Source organism: Eriocheir sinensis, chromosome 40 (genome assembly GCF_024679095.1).
Source record: "Eriocheir sinensis breed Jianghai 21 chromosome 40, ASM2467909v1, whole genome shotgun sequence".
Lineage (NCBI taxonomy): Eukaryota > Metazoa > Arthropoda > Malacostraca > Decapoda > Varunidae > Eriocheir > Eriocheir sinensis.
This window is the reverse complement of record NC_066548.1, coordinates 9467182-9489561: the sequence shown is the minus strand read 5'-3', so window position 1 is coordinate 9489561 and position 22380 is coordinate 9467182. Positions and strand designations below refer to the sequence as shown.

Genomic DNA, 22380 nt, shown 5'->3' with positions numbered 1-22380 from the left:
AGAGAGAACTCCTACAACTTGCCTTCGCCTTTTTTTCCTTTATTTCTTTGTTTTGTTTGTTTTCCTGCACCATTTCTTCCTGTCATTCTTAAATAAACCCCATGACTTTGCCTCCTCCTCTCTTTCCTCCATTTCCCTTGAGCAGCTTTTCTCCGCTCCAGTTTTTGTCCCCTCTCCCATATTGCAAATTCATACGTCTCTCCTTTGTCTATCTCCTCTCTCGCTTCCCGCTTTTCCTCCTTTCCTTGTTGTGTATATTCCCTCCATATTGTTTTCTTCTCAACTCTTCTTGACTTCCCTTGCCAGCTTTCCTCCGCTCCAATCTTTGTCCCCTCTCCCATATTGCAAATTCATACGTCTCTCCTTTGTCTGTCTCTTCCTCTTTCGCTTTCCACTCTTCCTCCTTTCCAAGCTGTGTATATTCCCTCCATATCGTTCTCTTCTCAGCTCTCCTTCCCTCTCCTTGCCTCTCATTCCCGTCCCATCCTCTCCTCTCGCCCTACAGACCTCGTACATGAGTTTCGAAGTTGCTGGCAAAACTTGGGGAAAACTGCTTCCATTGCGCCCGCGAACATATTTGGAAGATGCCGCATAAAAAGAGATTGCGCCAGGAATTCGGTAAATATTCGGTAAGTGGCCGTCCCCTTTGCCCTTACACGCGCGGCAGCCTCGAGTCATGCGGGAAGTCAAGGAGAGGACACCCGCTGCTGTTGTCAGGGAGGAACCGGAGTCAGAGGTCGCACAAGGTCGCCTCAACACTTATGGACTAACACGATATCCTCCCCTGTCTCAGGCTCAGGAAATAACAGTATAGCAACAGCCTCAAGCTCCACTCCTAGTACCTGAACCTCACACACAAACAAACACACAGGTAATTGAGGCTCGCTACAATACTTATGGACCATATTTGTTTGTTCCCCTTGTCTCAGAGGCTCAGGAAATGACATAGAAACAGCCTCAGTCCTCACTACTAGTTCTTGAATCGCACACACAAACAAGCACTGAGGTAATTAGTGTTAATTTCTTAACACTTATGGACTGTAATTGTTCGTTCCCCGTGTCTCAGAGGCTCACCAAATGCCGTTACAGAAGCAGCATCAGTCTTCACACCAAGTACATGAATTGCACACACAAACAAGCACTGAGGTAATTGGAGTTCACCTCTTAACCCCAATGGACTGATATAATGATTTTTTCCAGAGCGAAGAAACAAGTGATCAATGAACGAACAGGCAAACGAGTCAATGAGCCACGATTCGAGACGGACAGGATGAAGCAGTGCAGTCTCTCCAGGCCAGTCGCGGAGTGGACGCCTCGCCGCCTGCCTGCGCTCTCCTGTCCGTCCTCCTGTGTGGCCCAGAAGTTACGTGAGGGATTTGTCACGAGGGAAGGCAACCCAACGTGATGTCCCCGTCGAGGCATTTTCAAGGTCAGCGGATGGAGGTGAGGTGGGATGTGTTTTGTAGCCATCAGCGTAACTTGCATAATTAGATAAATGCCACTTGGTCATTACAAAGTAGTGCGTCAGTGGAGCGTTGTTATTGTTAGCATCAGTATTGTTCTTGTTATCACAAGTAGTAAGATTAGCAGTACAGTAGCCGTAGTAATGGTAGTACTAGTATTAGTAGTAGGAGGAGGAGCAGTAGTAGTAGTTGTTGTGGAGATAGTAGTAGTTGTAATAGTTTTCCATTATCATTTCCACTACTGTTACGATCATTACTACTACTACCACCACCACAACGACCACCACCACCACCAGTACTACTGCTACTACTACTACTACTACTAATAATAATAATAATAATAATAATAATAATAATAATAATAATAATAATAATAATAATAATTCCACCACTGCCACTACCATTACTACTACTACTACTACCATTACTACTACTACTACTACTACTACTACTACTACTACTACTACTACTACTACTACCATTACTACTACTACCATTACTACTATTACCATTACTACTACTACCATTACTACTACTACCATTACTACTACTACCACAACTGTTATTACTACTACTGTTATTAATACTACTATTACTACCACTACTATTACTACTACTACAACCACCACTACTATTACTGTTGTCATCATTATCATTATCATCATTATCATCATTATTACATCAACGATACCGACATACATAGCGCCGGGTATTAGTGACAAATGAATTAAATTACATATTGGAGAGCGGCACAAAAAGCGAGCTAATGCAAGCCTTAGCGAGCCGGCGTTTCAGAGCAAAGAGTGTTTAAGTGATAGATAAATGGAGAGATAATGGAACAGGTCTTTGAATACCGGGATTTTCATACGATAGATAATAGCTTGAATGATGGCGCTTTGAACAGTCACTCCTACGATAGATGATAAGTTTTTAGAGTTATGAATGGTGGTCTTCATACGATAGATTTGCTGATAGATTCGGATAGGTAGACTCATATGATAGATAGATAAAACTGGACTGATAGTTGAAGAGTTGACCTGATAGATAGAACTAGACTGATAGATAGAGAGCAATACTAATAGATACACCTAGATTGATATATCTTTGAATAACTACATTTTTCTATACCTGAAAATAGATAGCGACAGATAAATTCAATTTCTCCGCGCTAGCTCGATAGACGCACAAGCAAATAGATCTTTGAATAATCCAATTTGCATGGGACTGATGGATTCGCGGTGTTCACAGGCAGCGGGTGATTGTTTCCACGCGGCGCCGCTAGAGGCCGACACCAGGCATTTCATCAGGTTGTGACTGCCCCGCCGTGCCCGGGATATCAGAATTGGAAGGGCAGAGATAACTTTTTTATTTTATTTTACGAAGTGTTCTACTGCTATATATGTGCTAGTTATTGTGAGGATGGTATTGGCAGTGATAGTAAATAAAAGGAGAAAGAGGGAGAAGAGATAGAGGAGGGAAAGTAAGCAGTGGAGAGAGGAAACGGAGGAAAAAAGGAAGGAGAAGCAGGGACACTCGTGAAAGGGAGAAAGAAAAGGAGGAATGGGTTCAAAATAGATAAAGAAATGGGAAAGATGAAGAGATAGCAGTGGTTGTAGTAGTAGTAGTAGTAGTGATCGTAGTAGTAGTAATTGTGATTTATTGGCCTTTTTTTCGATTTTTTTTAATGTTTTCGCCCATGAAATGCCTCCTTTAATGTAAAAATAAAATGTAGTAGTAGTAATAGAAGTAGTAGCAGTAATAAGAGGAGGAGGAGGAGAAGGTATTTTTGTGTGGTTGTAGTTGTTGCTGTTGTTATTAGTGTTCTTGCTGCTGTTTTAAGATTAACTCAACAAGACAAATCAAAACTTTTCCATTCGTGCTCACTTCCCAGCAGCGGTTTCCCCCTCTCCCTCGTTTCCTCCCTTCCCTTCCCTCCCTCCCCCTCCCTTCACTCCCTCTCTTCCTCTTTCTCCTTTCCCTCCCTCTCTTCCCCTCTCTCTCTTTCCCTTCCTTTTCCTCTCTCCCTCTCCTTCCTTTCCTCCCTTCCCTTCCCCCTCTTCCTTTCCCTCTTTTCATCCCTTCCCTTCCCTCTCTTCCTCTCCCTCTCATCCTCCCCCTCTCCCTCTCCCTCCCCTTCCTTCCCTTCACCCCTCTCCTCCTCCCATCCCACTCTCTCTCTTCTCTTCCCCCATTCCTTCTCTCCCTTTTCCTCTCTCCAAATCCTTTCCTTCCCTTCCCTCCTTCCCTTTCCCTCCCTCCATCTCTCTCTTCCTCTCATCATCTACTTCCCCTCTCGCTCACCTCCCCATCCTCCCTTACCTCCATCCCACCCCCAAGCTCACCCGTGAATCCCACACTCACGCCCGTCACTTCGACTCACTCCAACACTTCCACGGGCGAAACAAAACACCAAAGAGAACGAACTCCCTCCCCGCTCACTCACGGCCATTCACGTACACAATAGACTGACACGCATGGCCATCGTCTGCGCGCACCCCGTTATGCTATGCTGAGTTGCCGCTTGTTTCACCTCCGCGGCGGCGTAAGGTGGCGAAAGAGACCATTTTCGGGGGCGGTTCTTATCGGACGCTGCAGCCGAGCCGTCACACGTAGCAGAGCGATAAGGAATGGGGTCAGGCCCGCGGAGGCGAGGCAGGCGAGGCTGAAGGCGAAGTGGTTGGCATCTCCCACCTCCTCCACAAGTCCCTGGCGCCTGATAAATACCGGCTGGAGAGAGAGAGAGAGAGAGAGAGAGAGAGAGAGAGAGAGAGAGAGAGAGAGAGAGAGAGAGAGAGAGAGAGAGAGAGAGAGAGAGAGAGAGAGAGAGGATGTGTGTATATGTGTGTGATGGAGGTTAAGAGAGCGAAAAATGTAAAGAATTGTGCGTGTGTGTGTGTGAGAGAGAGAGAGAGAGAGAGAGAGAGAGAGAGAGAGAGAGAGAGAGAGAGAGAGAGAGAGAGAGAGAGAGGAGCAAGGTGGGAAGAGGAACAGCGATTGGAGGAAAGGAAGTAAGAAGGTAGGAAAAGTTGGAGAGAAACGAGAGAAAGAACATGTGGAGGGAAGGAGGGAAGGAATGAACACAAAGGAAGAACAAACAACAGCGGACCCAATGGTCCTTACGAGGCTGTTTGTGACAAGCTACACTAACTATCTAATCAAAGGTGGAAGATGAAGGACAGCAAAGGCAAAGGCTCCCCCCCTCCAGCCAAAGTTGTCAGGAAAAAAAAAAACGTGCAGCATGGAAAAACTGCATTGAAATTATGTAGGAAAGAGGAAAGAACTACCATTACTGCTACCACTAACCGGGCGATAAAAACGGACAAGGAAACCAGTATTCGAAAGAACTTAATGTTATTACGACAATGAGTAATATCTTAGTTGCTGGTTGGATTCAAAAATACTTGTCTAATCTATTCCTGAAGGCCGTGACTGTTGTACTATCAACGATATCACGGGGTAGAGAATTCCAAACATTAACGACTCGATTGAAGAAGTGTTTGGCTTCGTGCGACGAGAATCTTTTATCACTTATCTTGAAATTGTTATTTCTTCTTGTTCTATATGATTTATTAATTGTAAAGTAATCTTCCGCATTAATATCACTGAATCTTTTAAACATATTAAACACTTCTGTTAGATCGCCTCGCATTCTACGTTTTGATAGGCTGAATAAATTTACTTCTTTAAGCCTTTGTTCATAAGATAATTTTTTCAGTCTAGGAATCATTCTTGTTATTCTCCGTTGAACCCGTTCTAACTTTTCTATGTCTTTTCTGTAATTGGGAGACCAAAACTGCACACAATACTCTAGATGGGGTCTAGATGAAGTAGGAGAGGAGGGAGAGATATAAGGTGGGAAGAGGAACAGCGGGAGGAGAAGGAGGAACAGAGAAACAAGAAGGGGAAAAGGAACAACGAGAAGAGATGGGAAGGAGGAAAGAGGTGGAGGGAAAGGAAGGGGAAAGAGGAACAGGGGGAGGAAAGAAGAAAGGAGGGAAGAAGGAGGGAAGAAAGGAGAGAGAGAGAAAAGGAGAAAGAGGAACAGCGATTGGAGGAAAGGAAGGAAGGAAAGAAGGAAGGATGAATGGGAGTTAAGCAGGGTAGGAAACTGAAGAGAGAAGGAGGGAGAGAAAGACAGGAGAAAAATGGAATAACGGCGGAAGGAAAAGAAGAGAAAAGATTGAATAAGAGTAGAAACACGAGTAAATACAACTATAGTGAAATGAAAACAGGAAGAGGAGGAGAAACAGATAAAAGAGAAGAGAAACAGGGACGCAATGAATTGAAATCAGAAAAGAAAAAAAGGAAAACGAGAAAGAAAAGTAGAGAAGAAAAAACAATATTGGGTGGAAAGAAAGCAGAAAAGAAAGGAAGGAAAGGAGGAAGAAGAAAAAGAGGAACACGGGAAGAAGAAAAAGGTAAATACAACGAAGAATACTGAAAACGGAATGGAGAAAGAATAATGCGGAAGAAAATGGAAAGATGCCGAGAGAAGAGGAGTAGGGGGAAAAGGAAGAGGAAGAGGAAGAAGTGGAGGAGGAAAAGGAAGACTATTACAAGAGAGAGAGAGAGAGAGAGAAAAAAAAAAGTTCGCGAGTGGTCACATAAATTTCGGACACGACGAGAACTTTGCAGAACTCCTCCCCTCCCCCCTCTCTCTCTCTCTCTCTCTCTCTCTCTCTCTCTCTCTCTCTCTCTCTCTCTCTCTCTCTCTCTCTCTCTCTCTCTCTCTCTCTCTCTCTCTCTCTCTCTCTCTCTCTCTCTCTCTCTCTCTCTCTCTCTCTCTCTCTCTCTCTCTCTCTCTCTCTCTCTCTCTCTCTCTCTCTCTCTCTCTCTCTCTCTCTCTCTCTCTCTCTCTCTCTCTCTCTCTCTCTCTCTCTCTCTCTCTCTCTCTCTCTCTCTCTCTCTCTCTCTCTCTCTCTCTCTCTCTCTCTCTCTCTCTCTCTCTCTCTCTCTCTCTCTCTCTCTCTCTCTCTCTCTCTCTCTCTCTCTCTCTCTCTCTCTCTCTCTCTCTCTCTCTCTCTCTCTCTCTCTCTCTCTCTCTCTCTCTCTCTCTCTCTCTCTCTCTCTCTCTCTCTCTCAGCAGAAAACACTCAAGATTAGTTTTTTTCCCTAGTGGAGAGAGAGAAGAGAAGAAAATATAAATTTCTTAAGTACATTCTTCGTAAATATATTCCTTCTCGCATTCTCAATATTTATAGAACATCGATTTAGTGATTGTGTGTGTGTGTGTGTGTGTGTGTGTGTGTGTGTGTGTGTGTGGAGTAGGAAGAGCAGGAAGGAGTTAGTCATGTTGATAAAAGTAACAAAGAAGAAAAAAGTTCCCTGTTTTTTCCTTCCCTTCCACCCAAGTTTGTCTTACTTAATGGCACAAGAAAAGGGAAAAAAAAGAAGAGGTGGAATATTTTACAAGCCATGCAGCACCTGAGGCAACTAGCAAACCCATTTATATATCTTTACCCGCAAACTACACCAATCACGCGAACCTTTTAAACCGAAAGAACAAAGAGTTTAGTTGTACAAGTATTTAGCCATGAGATATTTTTTTACATGGTACTCGATGGCAGACGAGGACGTAGTGTGTGTGTGTGTGTGTGTGTGTGTGTGTGTGTGTGTGTGTGTGTGTGTGTGTGTGAGGGAGGGAGGGACGGGGGGCGAACCAGGCCATTTAGTTCCGGCGCCACACACACACACGCACACGCACACGCACACGCACACGCACACACGCACACACACTCACACCTGCAAGGCCTCTACGGCACCATAAATCAAGAGGCGCCTCTAAAAACAAGCGTATCTGAGCCTCCCTTGGGCAGCCGTTTATCATCCGAGTCATCAGTCAGCGAGTCAACCCCCCTGACCCATCCCACCCCTTCCCTCACCCCCCCTATCCCTCGCCCCAGTCACCCCCCTTCCTTTCCTCATCCCCACTTCCTTCCATTCATCCTTACCCACCCACCTATCCACCCACCTATCCACCCATCCTCCCTTCCATTCATCCACACTAACCCCCTCACCCGTCAACCCCTCACACTTACCATGCACCCTTATCGCACACTATCCTTCCTTATCCTCCTCATCCCTAATCTTTCCTCCATTCTTTTTACCAGCCCATCCACCTAACTATCCCCTATCCACCTTCACACATGCTGCCCACCATTATCTTTCCCTATCCTTCCGTATCCTTACATCCCTTCGTCATCCTCAATCTTTCCTTCATTGTTTTGTAATCCCTTTCCTTCCTCCCCATCTCATATCTGCTTTGTGTATCCTTTCTTTAATTCCTGTCCTTTATTTCCCCATCCCTCCCCTTTCATTTCCCGGGCGGAGTGGAAAAATTTGGGCGGCTTTTCCGGAGAGAGAGAGAGAGCACTCCAGCCTGGGGAAGAAGGGCCTCGCCGTAACTCGTGATTCTATTTGATCTCTCGAGTTTTCCAATCTGTTCGGCGCAGCGGGGAGAGCGAATGCGAGTCGTGGCGGTGCCGTAGGCGGGTCGTGGCTGTTTGTCCTACACTCGCTGCCTAGAAACGCTTTACTTGGCAAATTGGTGATCCGGGAAAAGGGGCTCCCTCGTGATGCTGCTATCCAGACCCTCGCCCGAGAGCCCTGATGAGCACAAACGCGGGAAGCTACAGATTGAACTCGCCAATGGAACTCCTTTAGATGTTGTCGCAGCTTCAGTTAGGCCAGTCGTTTGGTGTGCTCAAGGGATGGTAAGAGATTTAAACCTAATGAGCAAAGACACGGAAAAATAGAAAGTACACGAGTATGAAACAAACTCGCCAATGGAACTTTTTTAAATGTCACAACTTCAGTTAGATCAATTGTTCTGTGTTCCCAAGGGATGGCGGGAGATGTGAACCTAATGAGCAGAGACATAGAAAGTATAGAGTAAAGAAGTATGGATCCTCTTATGAAGAACGAAGCGCCTTGTCCTCTAGGAATAGTAATGAGATCGAAACCTAATGACCAGACAAAGGAAAGTAGAGTGCACGAGTATGGACCCTCGATCCCGGCGCCTTGTCCTCTAGGGTTAGTAATGAGATCGAAACCTGATGAGCAGCCACAGGAAAGTATAAACTACTCGACTAGGAATCCCCATTATGTGTGTTCATAGCTGGGTATTTCCTGGGACGCTAGGAGGTCAACAGTGGTGATATATTATGTGGTATATTGTGTTAGTTTATTCCGACAAAGTATTGGGAAAGACCCGAACTGTGAAGAGGCTTAGTCTAGACTCGACCACAGAAGCCCTGGAGATTATGTGATCAGAGAAATAATATTGAAATAAAAGTAAGAAAGTATAGGAAGGAAAGGAAACAGTGGATAAAGACAACAGTTCAGAACGAGACAGACATACAGACAGAGACTTGAGTTGATAACGATAGGACGGGGAAGCAGACACACAGAGGGTCAAGCAAGGGTTAGGGGTCAGCGGATCAGGCAGTGGACGAGGTAAAAACGGCGCGGCTAGTCCCGTGGGGCTGCACGTGACCTGTCGGAGGCTGGCGGCAGGAAGTGGCCGGCAGTGGCTAGTCATTACTGAAGTTAGCCGCCAACTGCCACTCAGAAAATATCCCAAATAGCCCAACATGAATACGACCGTAATTTGTGTGCGAAATTCATTGAACTTTACGGACATCAGGCAATTATCATTATACCATTAATATCTATGTAGGTGACTAGGAAAAATATTTGAAAATCCAGCAACACGCGACTTCTAAATGTTTCCGGCGTAGCCTCATCAGGAATAGCCCTAATAGACGGAAAACAGCGACTTCGGCAGGACTGGCAAGGAGCGAGGGGCGGCATGCTGCTGCGCTCTACGGCTGGGCACTGTTTGCCGGTGTTATCTACCACGGAAGCGGCGCTCCCCTCCAAGCACCGAGGGTCACCGTAGATGTGGTAATGATAAGCGGCGTCACCGCGTGTCGGCGTCACGTGTCGCTTCCGCGCTCCCCGAGGCCGCGGCGCCCGACGCAACTTCACAGGCCCACGGAACACCAGTGTGAGGGGAGGAGCGGCTCCTCGGGCCGTGTATTGCTTTGCGTCACATAAGCCACTGAGGATTTTTAGTTTGCTTTTCTTATTATAATTATCAGCATTACCAGGGAAACCGTGTCCGTCATTGGCCAGGTGGGCTTACGTGTGTCTGGCTTGTCTCTCCGTCCGGCCTGCAGCACCTGCCTGCCCACCTGCTTGGCCTCTGCGTTCCGTGGAGACACGTAAATAAGCACGTGTTATGCACCCAGCTGTCACCGCTTCCTGGAGAGCCTCATCAAATACTGAACCAATGAAAGCAGATTTATTTTGCGGAATATTTCATTTCATAAAACCAACGCGTATCTCAGAGTCCAATCGGACTGACATTTCCAAGTTATATTTTTATTAAGAAATATAATTTACTCGTGTAATTCATATTTGCCATGAAGGTGAATCACTCACACACACACACACACACATACATACATATATATATATATATATATATATATATATATATATATATATATATATATATATATATATATATATATATATATATATATATATATATATACATACATACATACATATATATATATATATATATATATATATATATATATATATATATATAATATAATATATATATATATATATATATATATATATATATATATATATATATATATATATATATATATATATATATATATATTTATTTGTGTGTGTGTGTGTGTGTGTGTGTGTGTGTGTGTGTGTGTGTGTGTGTGTGTGTGTGTGTGTGTGTGTGTGTGTGTGTGTGTGTGTGTGTGTGTGTGTGTGTGTGTGTGTGTGTGTGCTCGCACTCTTGTGCGCTTTAATTAATGATTACCTCCACACATCTGCATCTCCAGGTCAGTGGAGGAACAAGTAGGTCACCTCGCGCCTCTCACCTGTCCCTTTGCGGAAAGAATGAAGGTGACTGATGTCTGTGTGTGCGGTGAATAACGCCCTGACGTTCCGGGCTGTGTGGCGGTGATGGCGTGGGTCGGCACATGGTCTAATCGGCAGACCGCTAGTCCCCCGCCGCTTGGCAGCGAGTAGGAAGAGTCAGCCTCGGGCCGCTGGTGCACGGACTGGCGTCGGACGGACCAACTTTATGGGGGAGGGAAGAACATAGGTCGAAGGAAGAGGTCAACGGGAAGGAAATGGGGAGATGAAGTAGAGGAGGGAAGATGGCAGAAGGGAAGGAAAAGGAAGATAAATGAAAGTGAAAAGAATATGGAGAAGAATGCTGCTTGTGGTTCTTTGGAAGGGAAGGGAAGAGGAGCATGTGAAAGATGAGGGTGAGGAGAAAAATGGAGGAAAGTTGGTGGGTACAAACCTGTTTAGTTACTTATTCACTTCTAACCTTATTTACGAGGCAGTTGAAATCTTCTTTATCTTGATTAACTGGCCGGCAGGGGAACCCCACGCCATGCCCCCCTCCCCCTGCCCCCTACCCCGCCTCGCCGCATGCGTTCTCAGTCCCTGCACGCACGCACACACGACAGGGGGAAGGAGGAGGAGGAGGAAGAGGAAGATCATTTGAGTCTCTACGAACTTAAATGCGTTTTTGAGGATTGGAAATGTGGTCTGCGTGTTTGTGATCCTCTTCTCTTTTTAATCATTCCGTTCCTTCTTTTCTTCCTTATCTCCACTCACCATTTGCTTCCGTTTTATATTCACACGTACATCACTGCCAGCTCTGTTCCAGTTCCGTGACTTTTTTTGCAAGTTTTATCTGTCGCATGATCCATTCTGCAAAGCGGTTGATGCCTTTCTTTGAATCGTTTTGCCTCTGGCCATGGCTTAACAGTATTGCCTATTAGTAGAAAAAGGGTTGAGAAAGAGGTCACTATCAGTATAGTTCTGTTAGCTGATGCAGAGGAGGATGAGCAGGATTAAGAAGCTGATGTGCTTTTTCATCATGAATCTCTCGCGAATCTCATTGCTCTCACTGCAACCGTAGTGACACCATACACACAGTAAAAGAAAGCGCATTATGTTGATTGACAAGATGGATTGTAGGTATTTTGTAAACTATGAAAACACGGCGACTAAAGCGCCCTCTCCCAACGGTTAGCATCTACCAGTGTAAACAAGGTCCTCATATTATCCCTTTCACAGTATCTCTACTACTCCTCGCTTCTCTTTCTCTACTCTGCCTCTCTTGTTTTTCTATCTTTCTCCTCCATAATATTCATTTTCTGAGGCCTTGTAAGCGACAGTATAGGACTTACACCCCTTCAAATAGCTTATCCACCTGTCACCGTTCTCTAATTCAACTACCTTCTCTTTCTGTTACAGGGAAGCTAAACATGCACCTTCACCTACGTATGGACGGCGACGGGCGAGACCTGGAAATGACGAGAGACGGACTTGGGTGGGCAGGCCAACCAACACACATATTGCTAGAATGGATGCAACGACGACACGATGGTGAGTTTCCATTTACCTGTGCACCTCATTACAACTTTACGGTCTCCTTCTCCTCATCCTCCTCTTCTTAACCATCACATTCATTCTTCACATCCACCCGTTACCTTTCTTCTCCTTATCCTAATTCTACTCTTCCTTCCCCTCTTCCTTATCATCATCATCTTTCACCACCACCATCACCCCCTCGGCAACACGCACGCCATACTGCAGCGCCACGAAACAAGATGATAAATGCTGCCCTCTCTGATCGCCCCATCCCGCCTCGCCCGCCCTATACCCGCCCTGCCCTGCCCTGTCTAGCCTTTGCTCTTCTCGCCCTTCGCCACCCCAGCCAGCCCTTCCCTCTCTGCTCTGCCTTGCCCTGGCCAGCCTTGCCTTTGCCCGTCCTTCCCCTACCTCGCCCTTCCTTGTCCTTCGCCGCCCCAGCCCGCGCATTAGCAAAGGTCGATCAGACTAATGGGTCCTTCCGGCGCCACGAAGCTTATCATTCTTTATCTCGCCTCCTGATGCTTCCAGGATCCCGGACGAGACTTTATCTCTGCTCTCCTTGAGTGTTAATGTCGAGAGTACTTTGATTAATGCCAGTTATTTAGTGTGTAGATTATTATCATTATTACTATTTTCATTATTACTAAAATCATTATCTGCTGTTATATTATTATCCCACTGCACTTAGCAGAAGTAGTTGTAGTAGTGGTAGTAGTAGTAGTAGTGACAGTAGTAGTAACTAGTAGTAGTGGTAGTAATGGTCGTAGTAGTAGAAGTAGCAGTAGTAGTAGTAGTAGTAGTGGTTGTAGTAGTAAAAAATAATAGTAATAATAATAATAATAAAAATAATAATAATAATAATAATAATAATAATAATAATAATAATAATAATAATAATAATATGATGATGATGATGATGATGATGATGATGATAATAATAATAATAGCAATAATAATACAAATGACAACAAAAAAAGTAGTAGCGATTCATTATGCAGGAATACAGCTGATCGAAGGTAAATACTCTGCGAGGAATTTATTGTTATTTGTGATTCATTATGCAGAAATCATCATTAGACCTTTAATACTTGCCAGCCTGAGTGCCGGCAGACCTAAAGCCTCTGCCGCCGCCGCCACCGCTGAGTTGTTGAGTTGCTGGGCACCGCTCTAGACTTGAGTAAAATTCCTTCTTCATTTTAATTTTCTTTGACTACGCTCGTGGGAGTGTAAAGAACGAGGACGATTTGGGTTTTGATGTAATGAAAACGTAGTATTTGCGACATTCCTCCTCATGGGGTAAGTCACAAAATAAGGAATCATAAAAGGAAAATAAAAGAATAAACGATATTTTTGTTAATTAAGAGAAGGAAAATTTAATGTTTGAAATTTTATCCTTACAGTTTTCAGTGGTACTTTAATTATCGAGATCAACATTTTATTATCATTGTCACCATCATTGTATTAGTAGTAGTAGTAGTAGTAGTAGTAGTAGTGGTAGTAGTAGTAGTAGTAGTAGTAGTAGTAATAGTAGAGAGCAACAACAACAAGTGGGCATCGCAAACTACAGCAAAAGTAAAGCGGTCGAAGCACTTCCACAACATTCATATGTGTAATTCAAACTTTTTTTATATAACTCTTGGAAAACTTGGGTCTGGGTCGGCCTGCAGCGGCAACTCCGGGCCCGGGCGTGAGTGGCTGCCCGTGGGACGCTCCTGACGGCGGGGCTGGGGCGTTGGAGGCGGCGGGGGTGCTGGCCGAGGAAACATTACCCTTTGTTAGACTCCCCTATGGCTAGTGTTCATGCAGGCCCAGGCAGGCAACACACGCTCGGCCCTCTGTGGAAATGGTGTTAGTAGTCAGTCCCAAAAGCATCGCACACCCATAATACCGATGAAATAGAGAATGAGCGGAACATTAGAGAGCGTCCGTCTGCTCCTATGCGTGTATGGTCCTTGTGTTCGTCCAGTACTTCACATTGTTACGTCCTCAATGGCAGGGACCGTTTCATAGGTAGCTTTACGTTTACATGGCAGCTGTAGTAGTAGTAGTAGTAGTAGTAGTAGTAGCAGAGGTAATAATACCGTCATTCGTCCTCCAAATGTTCGTAGTTAGTAAAAAAAAAAACATTGCAGTTCACTACGTAGAGTTTCCAACACATTTCTGAAGCCTACGCAACAAATCTTATTATACTCAAATTGTTTACATTTACTTTAAACTAGAAAGTCTCGGGAAGTGTCCAACTACATTTAGCACCAGTTAACTGATCAACCGAAAGTTTTACAGTAATATATCCACCTGATTGCCATTAACTTTCCAGCGACTACAATAATTCTGAAAGTTAGGGAGCGCCACCTAGGCCGTGAAAATCTACGGGCACGGCCAGCCACGTTTACATTGCTCGCTCCTCCGTGATGGGCAATGTGAACACGCCCAGTATCTATTCCCCCAGAACATATTTATTTTACATTACTGTATTAGTCATATGTTATCAGGACGAGTAATGAGCATGCTACTCAATCTTGCTATCATAATGAGCTCTTTCATCTTGCCCTGGCAGCCACTCATTCCTCCCTGTTCCCCTGCTATACATATGTCTTTGCCCTTCTCAACTTTAACCTTCTCACATAATTTCCGTTGGTTCCTGCTGAGTCTAATTGCGTCAACCGAAGCTGTTTATCTTGTATCATACTTTCTCCTCTAATGTACCGTTGTGTGTAGTAGGATTGTTCTCCCTTCATACAATGCATCTCCACTGACTCTACTCTCCTCTTTACTCCACAAATATTCCCTACTCCACCAAGTAATTCCGGTCTATCCCCTGCCCAGTTCTTCTATGCTCCCCACTCCCCCTTTCTAGCTACTCCTGGTTCTGCACTTCCCCTATAGCTACTCCACGATCATTACTCCTTCTCGTGTCTTCCTTACTCCCTCTTAACTACTCCTTCCCACCCTTTAGTGTGTCTTTAATCTCTACTATATCGCTGGCTACATCCTCTCACTCTCCAGGTCTATATTAGTCTCCCCTTCTTCAGTTATTCCCTCCCTCCACGCTTGCCTTCCGCCCTTGGGCGTGTCTCTGTCCATGAATAAAGGAACACAGGCGGGGAGAGCTTGTGGCAGACTGCGGGATTCACATAGGCGTGGAGAGGCGAAGTTACGAGGAGTTAAGACGAAAGTTAGCTTCATATATCCGCCCAATTACACACACACACACACACACACACACACACACACACACACACACACACACACACACACACACACACACACACACGTCATAAATAACCGCACATACGTATACCATTCCCCTCCACCGTCCCTGTTTGCCTGCGTCCTTGGATCAGTAACAGATTGGGGAGTGATAATTAATTCATTCGACGCGCGGGGGCTTGACTCTGTCACACGTCGTTTTACTCTGTCAGCTTTGAACGCGTCTGTGCACCCGCCCGCCTGTCAAACGTTTCATTAATGCAAAATCGCGCTAACAAAATGACAGATCCACAACTTTCATTATCATTGGCATTATTTATCTTTATTTTCCCCCCTCGTCGGGCTTTCGAATTAAAACTGTTAATGGTGGTGTCAACAAAACTGATTAAGTTGGCTTACGTTTGCAGGCTTGATGTACACGCTGAAGCACCGCGGCTTTCAAAGTACAAATGAAACGCTAATTGATCGTCTAATAGCGACCGGCATCAAACGTTAGCACACTCGGCTCACAACCGAGAGAGCCCGGGTTCGATTCCCGGGCGGAATGGAAAAATTTGGGCGGCTTTTCCGATACCCTACGCCCCTGTCCATCCAGCAGTAAATGGGTACCAGGTATTGATCGGGGGTTGTGTCCCATCTCCTGGGATCTGTTCCCTTCTATAATTCCTTCCCCTTCTGTCTCTCTCTGGCATATGACCACAAATGTTGCGCCGACTAAACGAAACTTTCCAACTTCCGGGATCAAACTGAAATGTATAGGCTCTACACTCTCCCTCTCTATCCCTCCATTTCTCATTCTATCTACCTAGCTATCTATTTACCTGTCTCTCTAACTGTCTATCTACATCTCTGTCTGTAAGCTCTCGATATCATCATTCCTTTTATTAATCAAGATTTTTCCTACAACCGGAAAATTATCAGTAAACGACCACCTGTTTTTTTCATTTTCGACACACCAGACTTGTACGCAGATGACGAACATTCTCAATTATTTCGAGACTGACACACCAACTAGGCTTTCGCAGTTGTTGTAGGCATTTCAAAAGTGAAACTTCCGGGGGACTCCATTGTGTTTCTTGTTAAATGTTAAAAGCTGATAAATCTTAGTACGGGAGAGCTTGGAATACACAATAGCTAGAAACCGATCCGTCAAATGTTTGCTTTCATTCATAAGTGATTAGACAACACGATAAGCATGCAGTCTTTCAAAGGGCCGTGTCATGAGTGCATAGCCGCTTTCTCTCGGCCCTTGCAGTGGTTTCAGGAATGTGAGGGAGAGGAAAGGTAATGAGACGAGGGACGGAGGAGAAGGCGTGTCCATTAGTAGTGGTTAAGACGAAGATAGTCTCTGACGTTTCTTCTTTCTCAGCCGTATTGTTTTCCACGATTTTTCTCTTCCACTTCTACGCCTTTTGTTGCTTTGGGCCTCTCTCATCATACATCTCCTCTTCCTCCTCCTCCTCCTCTTCCTCCTTCTTCTCTTTTTGTATTTCTTCTTTCACTTCCTCCTCTTCATTCTCCATCTTTTTTCACTTCCCATTTCCATATCATTTTTTATCACAGGGCTTCTCAACTTCTATTTTCCCTTCCTCCTTCTCCTCCTCTTCTCATACACATTGCCTCCCTTCTACTTTCCAAATCTTAAGCATCCTCTTTCCTCCTCCTCCTCCTCCTCCTCCTCCTCTTCCACCTCCTCCTCCTCCTCCTCCTCCTCTTCCTCCTCCTCCTCCTCCTCCTCCTCCTCCTCCTCCTCCCTGCAGAGTGCAAAATAAAGGTCGGCCTAAAACAACAAGACAGCCTCTCGCCCAGACAAAAGGAGGAGGAGGAGGAGGAAGAAGAAAGGAATGGGTCTAGTGGCTTTGCTATTGTTGTTAGTTTTAAGTTGTTTGTTGTTTTTGTTGTTGTTCTTGAAGTTGAAGACGTTGTTCCCATTCTTCTTTTTCGTAGCACCAATAATAGTAGTAGTAGTAGTAGTAGAAATAGCAGGAGAGGCAATAGCATTAGAAATATTCGTAACAGTTTTGTATGGAAGTAAAATATCATACATCTATTTGTTTGCTGACCTCCAACTATCGCAATATATTTTGTTTCCAGAGCCGCTGTATTGGTTGCCGTGCGCCGGGCCCCGTGTAGCTGTGCATGACGTATAAGCCTCTAACGCAGCGGATGAACCAGCTTAAACAATGGTAAGCTGGAACCCAAACCAGTAATCCACGCTGTTCCTTTCTATAACTCTTTCCATTCTCTCTTATGTCCACTGTAACCTTCATCATAACTGCCATCAGTCATTTACCGTCAACCTTCCTTTCTAAACCGAAACCATCCATAACTCCATCTTCTTTTCCTTTTATTTTTCATTCTCTTTTATATCCTACTTGACTTTCCATAACTTTCTTCAACCGTTAACCCTCAACCTTCCTTTCTAAATTATTTCCATTGTCTCCCCTATTCATCTTTACTTTCCACAACTTTCATCACTCATTAACCATCAATCTTTCTTTTTAAACACTTCTCATTCTCCTTTTATCTCCCTTAGCTTTCCATAACTTCATTCTTTAACCTTCAACTTCCCTTTCTAAATCATTTCCATTCTGTATTTCTCTTTCCTATTCGTCTTCACCTTTCATATCTTTCAGCAATTATTAGCCATCAACTTTTCTTTCTATACTCTCCATTCTCTTTTATATTTCCCTAACCCTTTCATAACTTACATTTCTCAACCATCGACCTTTCTTTCTAACTCTCCCATTCTCATTTATTTACGTTAGCCTTTCAAAGCTCTTATAAATCATTCACCGTCAACCTTCCTGTCTAAATTCTTCCCATTCTCTTGTATTGACCGTAACCTTTCGTAACCCGTAAATTCTTAACCTTCAACCTTCCTTTCTCAGCTATTTACATTATCTTTTATTCCCCGTAACCTTCACAACTTCTATAAATCATCAACTTCCACCTTTCCCTCTAAATTCTTCCCAGACTCCTATATTTGTCGTAACCTTTCGTAACTTCCGTGAATCACTAAACTTTAACCTTTCTTTCTCAACGCCTTTCATGATCTTTTAAAGCACCCGTAACCTTACACAGTAGCTGCCCAGGTTGACTTGGTGATACTGATGTTGTATACTAAAGCTGAACGTTCAACTCAGTAAGGTTCTCGTGTGCCTCTGAGTTGTGTCCATCACCTATTTATTCAAAGGGGTCAGTCTTATCTATGTGTCTCGTAAGCATGTTTGTTTTCTGTGAAGCAATTACTGTTCTATTCCGCCTTCCGACTGCTTGAATGGAAGCTTGTAAAGAGGAATGTTAGTTCACCGTCAAGACTTTTAATCAATCGTCTCTTAGTATTTGTGTGTAACATCATTAACCTGTTTATTCGTATGTGTTCTAATTTTAACCTGCATCTATTTACCCGGGTTAGTGAGGGAGGTAATGAGAGAGGAGCAGGGAGGGAGGGAGGGAGGAAGGTGTTTGTGTGTGTGTGTGTGTGTGTGTGTGTGTGTGTGTGTGTGTGTGTGTGTGTGTGTGTGTGTATGTCCTTATCTCCCTATTGGTATGTGACGCCCACTCTTGAGCGGGGCAGACTGCGTTAGGTTAGGTTAAGGTTCGGTTTGAGTAAGTTATGGTCATTCTGAGGGGGAATCACAGTGAAAGTATTTCCCAGAACACCCCATGGTTAGTTTCGAGCCATTGCCAAGCGTCTTTACTCGGGGATCACATAGACATAGAGAGATTGGAAATACGCGTACCGGCATGAGCAAAACATCGAGCCTTGAGTCTTCATCCTAATTTATGTAGAGGAATGCTGGAGTGGCACCGCGAAAACTTCCAAATAAATGACCGCAGCTGCCACCCTCGCGAGAGTAATAGTTACAGGGCCTCGTCGGCGTCCATCCTCCGCGTGAACTTGTGATGGGTTCTGATACGAATACTCTGCCGCTCTCGACTCTCACATCAGTTATTTCTAAACGTCAGGAAAGAGGTAAAATGCGTTCTCATGAGTGTTTTTTAGAGTTCATGGTACAGAAGCCTTGCCAAACTCCCACCAGGATAAAAAAAACTACTACTGGTAAGGCCCACAAATCCTACGAAAGCCATGTCAAATTAGTGCGTTTGGGCGACGAGATGCAGGGCCGGCCCTAGGCCAATGCAACCGATGCAACTGCATCGGGCCCCGCGCTTCTTAGGGCCCCGCGGGGATGACGTCACTCATACGTTATGAGGTCTGTCACACTTCCTCTTCAGCGAGGGAAGGGGAGGTGAGGAAGGATGAGAAGGGAGGAATGGGAGGAGGGGATGAGAAGGGAGGAAAGGAGGGGAGGAGAGGATAGGTGTGTAGTGGATGAGAAGGGAGGAAAGGAGGGGAGAAGGGAGGGATGACAAGGGAGGAGAGGAGAGGAGAGGAGGAAGAGAGAGAAGCGGAAGAGAGGAAGAGAGGAAGAGAGGAGCGTGTAACTTTGATAGGAGGAGGGGGGAGGCGGCACTAAATGGCAGTAAGATGGATCTTTGCATTGGGCCCCGCACCTGCTAGGGCCGGCCCTGACGAGATGTTTGATAGTATGGCCCTAAGCCCCTAAGATAAGGAACGCAAGTGAAAGTTAGGGGGATTCGGAGCTTAGAAATGAAAAATAATAAGAGACGAGTCTATTGCAAAGTCCTTAACTGAGGTCGAATGAAAAAAAAACGAGATATTGAAGCACCTAGTAATGAATTGGTACGTTGGAAAGGATGATGGCTGTTTAGGAGGAGGAGGAGGAAGAGGAAAAAGAGAAGGTGTGCACGTAATAGGCTGAGAGGTATAGTGTGTGTGTGTGTGTGTGTGTGTGTGTGTGTGTGTGTGTGTGTGTGTGTGTGTGTGTGTGTGTGTCCCAGAAAACGTTAACAGTAGGGCTGCTGACGGAGGAGGAGCAGCAGCGCCGATAACAACAAAGGAACAACATGACGAATGGTCGTTCGGTGCCCGCCAGTCTGAGGCGCCGCTGAAAATAGTAGACGAATGGGAGGGCGGGAGGGCCGTGATGGATCGCCCCGCTGCTACCATGAGACGGGGCCGACAACACGCGTCAAAATGAGTCTGGAAGAGGAACCGGGCGTAGGGAGGAAGCGTTGTGTGCTGTGATGGATCGTTCATTTGTTACCATGAGGCCGACGACACGCGTAAAAATGAGGCTGGAAGAGAGGGAGGGCGGGAGGGAGGGAGAGCAAGACGGAGAAGTGAAAAGGCCGATTGGAATTCCTTCGAAGAGTGTTATTGGCTGAAGGGAGACACGAAGGGCGATTTGTTTGTTATTCTTCTGTTCTTTGCCCCTTTGTGTTTCGGTGCCAAGAGTTCAACTGTGAGGAAATCTCGTATGTGTTCCAATCAAGCCGAACAACTAAACAAAACTCAACTTACATAACCTGTTTTTTTCACGTGTTTACTTCGCTGGGACGGTACTCTTGATGCCTTTTTTCCCCATCAATCAGCTTATACACGAGGCTCACGATCATATTCTTAAACATTTCGACTCCCAAGCACACATATTCATCAAGAGTTTCGAGCCTCTCCAAGCGTAGTTTTTGACCCTAGTGGCACGCAGTTTGACCCTTCCTCTGCATCACGAACCTAAAATATCACTTAATAGAACCCGACTGATCCCCTTTTTGGCCTTTGGAAATAGTTGATGTGAGAGGCGGAAGCGTCTGTAACGATACCGACCTCATCCTCATAATTAAGAGGGAGGTGGCTCGGGGTGGAGGGGAGGGGCTTGCTACGTAGATTACTATAGGTCTATATTATTAAACCTTTCGGAGCCCAAGCACGCATATATAGCATGACTTTCGTAGGAGTTGTGGGTCTTTCCATGGGTATTTTTTTTTTTTTTACTCTAGTGGGAGTGACACGGCTTCAGTACCATTAACTAAAAAAAACACTCCTGAGAGCACATTTTGCCTCTTTTTGGCCATTAGAAATACCTGATATGTGAGTCGATAGCGTCTAAGAACACCGCCCTATTTCTCCCCTTCAAAAGATAAAAATAACTTGGGAGCTCAGCGCTCGAAATTTTGCCGCTCTTAATTTGACGCGTGACAAGCCACTCCGATTCAAGTGGTGGAAATGAATTAACGAAAAACCTCTCTCTCGATAATTACACATCGCGCTGTTAGTGTGATGAACATTCAATGAGCATTCAGTGTATTGTTGGAGCTGCAAACTGGCGCTTTTGTCGAGCCTCGCACTCCCGGTGATGACGGCACGCGGGTGACGGACCTCAACTCAATTTTATAACGTCCGTGTTAATCCCCGTGTTAAAGGATTGTGTCCATTCGAAGTCGATTTTACCATTGCCACTAATGACTGATAATGATAATAGCTGACCTCTCTCCGGCCTCTCGTTCTTGTTTCTTTTCTTAGAGCAGCGTCTATCGGGCTTAGTTGTTGCAGGGTTTTTTTTCCTTTGAGCTGCCTCTCGCTGTAAAAAATGAAAAAAACGTTGTAAGCCAGACCTAGGTCACTCGTCATTACTCCTCCGTCCTTTCCTTGCTTCTTATAAGTGTTCAAGGGAGTGACTCGTCGGTGGATCCATCATTGCCGTAAACTTTTGATGGGCTCACGTACGCTCACACAGAAAGGACTTGAGAATGCAGGAAAAGAACATGAATTAAGGTTGGCCGCTGCGTTTGAAAGCTATGACTGATCCCTTCGTCATTATTCCACCATTAACTGAGTTTGTAATGAAATCGTATTCGTTTAAAACTAGATCTAATTATCCGGAGCCAGACCCACTCCATTTGAAGCCAGACCCAATCCATTCCAAGCCAGACCTAATCCATTCGAAGTCAGACCTCATTCATCCACCATCATTCCGCCCTTTATATACTTACAACAGACCCTCAGCTCCTGGTCCTTTAATTACCGAGGTTCAGGGGAGTGATTCGTTTCCTCACACTTCACCCCGTGTTGCGTGATGGATGGCCGGAAGGGAGAGAGGACACGGAAAATTATTATGAAGGAGAGGAGCCGGAAAAATTTACCGGACAAATAACTTCTCCCGAAAAGCAAATGGCTGAAGTTTGGAGGTAAATTGAGCGTGAAACAAATAGTAGCGAAACATTCTGCCCCGCGCTATTGAAGAAAAGTTAGTTCGTGCTGCCGGAGCGCGAAACTTTGGCGGGGAAAGTGCAACGCTTACTCCAGGCGAACTCCAATAGGGACATTGTCTTACACATTTCGGCGCTCAAGCACACACATTCGGCAAGGCTTTCGTAGGGGTTGTGGGCATTTTCAGAGGTAGTT

At 45.0% G+C, this 22380-nt stretch overlaps 1 long non-coding RNA gene across 1 annotated transcript in view; it reads left to right on the top strand.

Moving 5' to 3' along the window:
* The first annotated feature begins 614 nt into the window (after positions 1 to 614).
* The window catches only part of LOC127009338 (uncharacterized), a 27263-nt gene continuing 5497 nt past the window's right edge, over positions 615 to 22380 (top strand). Inside the window, exons 1-3 of the long non-coding RNA XR_007761879.1 lie at positions 615 to 1443; positions 11778 to 11909; positions 17202 to 17293. This is a non-coding gene — a long non-coding RNA (uncharacterized LOC127009338). The remainder of the gene's footprint in view (positions 1444 to 11777; positions 11910 to 17201; positions 17294 to 22380) is intronic.